Source organism: Ornithodoros turicata, chromosome 4 (assembly GCF_037126465.1).
Source record: "Ornithodoros turicata isolate Travis chromosome 4, ASM3712646v1, whole genome shotgun sequence".
NCBI classification, from domain to species: Eukaryota; Metazoa; Arthropoda; class Arachnida; order Ixodida; family Argasidae; genus Ornithodoros; species Ornithodoros turicata.
In genome coordinates this window covers 249,559-251,153 of record NC_088204.1, presented here as the reverse complement: position 1 = coordinate 251,153, position 1,595 = coordinate 249,559, and positions in this window count along the sequence as shown.

Below are 1,595 nucleotides of genomic sequence, written 5' to 3'. Positions count from 1 at the left end.
AGTGGAAGCTACCGCCGTGTGTCGCTAACAGCGCACCCTTCAGAAACGGTCAACTCACCCGTGTCCCACAGAAGAAAAAGTACACCACTCGTGTGTTCCCACTCGTATGACGATGACGCACTTGTTACGGGATCCAGGACAATTGCTCACCGGATAATTGCTCACCAGACAATTGCTCACCAAAAAACTGCTGAGGCCGGACAATTGCTCACCACAGAACCGCTGAAGCCGGATAATTGCTCACCGCCTCTTTCACAGCACAAATATGCAATTTTATTTCGCGTTTATGGCGTTGTAGGGGTTTTTCTCGCTGTACTAAGCAACTTTCAGTTTTACAGTGGGCTTCTAGTCATTCCATTGATATCCTTTTGCTGCAGGAAACTCATTTTCTTTCAGCAAGGGCTGTCAGGAATTTAGAGGCAAACCATCATGTTAAGGTGTTTTTTAGTCATGGCTCACCTCGTCGGTCAGGAGTTGGCATTATAATTTTTCCATCTTGTCGCGGCGTGGTAAAGTGGTTTGATCGCGATTGGGATGGTCGCGTTATTTCGGTTGAGTTGGACCTAGCGGGCACAGTTCTCAGAATTGTGAACTTGTACGCTCCGGTGCGCCGGGGTGACCGTTCGGAATTTTTTAGGGGACTCGATTATTTCCTGGTGGGTAACCCAAACCTTGTGATTGCGGGGGACTTTAATTGCACTATTGACGGTCATGGGAGTGGAAGCAGGCCTGTAAACCAGGGCCTGTTGCAATTAGTTGGCGGCCTAGGACTCATTTCGCACATAAATCCTGGAGTTTACCAGTACACGTGGTGCAATGCTCAGGGTGCACATAGCCGACTTGACCGTTTGTACTGCGCTTCGTACTGCAGCTTCTCGTATATTGCGCATAAAGCTTCTCAGATGCGTTGTTGTGAAGAAAAATAAAAATGAACTGCATCTTATGTTACGTACAGCTTCTACGTGCCGCCGCGAAGAATAAAAGTCATGCCCCAGCGACCGGAAATGTACTGTACGAAAAAAGGTCAAGTGTCCTCGACCCGCGCTCAACATGTGATGTGACAGGAAAAGATGAAAAAAGAAAAACAAAATTCAATTGAAAGGGGGATTTAAGTCAGGACAACGTCAGACTGGCTACTCCAGACCACTTAGTAAAGAGTAGTTTGGGGCGGGAGACAAACATCCCAAACGAGAGACCAGAAAGTGTCACAAAATGTGGGGGCGCATTTTTACTTCCTACTCTCGGATCTCATCTGATAACGGCTTGTTTGGTCTTACTTTCACACCGTTTGAGCTCCTTATCTTTGTCTGGCCACTGTGCATTGTTTGACCATGTTTACTTCCAGTTAGGTGATTTGTTGACGATGCGTGTCATTACATCGAACGCGCCGTTACGTCCATCGTGCTCTTACATCCAAAAACGAGTCCTTACATCCAACCTGCTGTTACATACAAGCGACCGTTACATCCAACCAGTCTTTACGTCCATTTCTGGCCGATACATCCATAAGTCAGTATATCCCATAGATTGAGAAGTTACCCGTCAAAAAGAACTCGTTACAAGTTCAGTTACCGTGTGCAAAATGTAACTAAGTT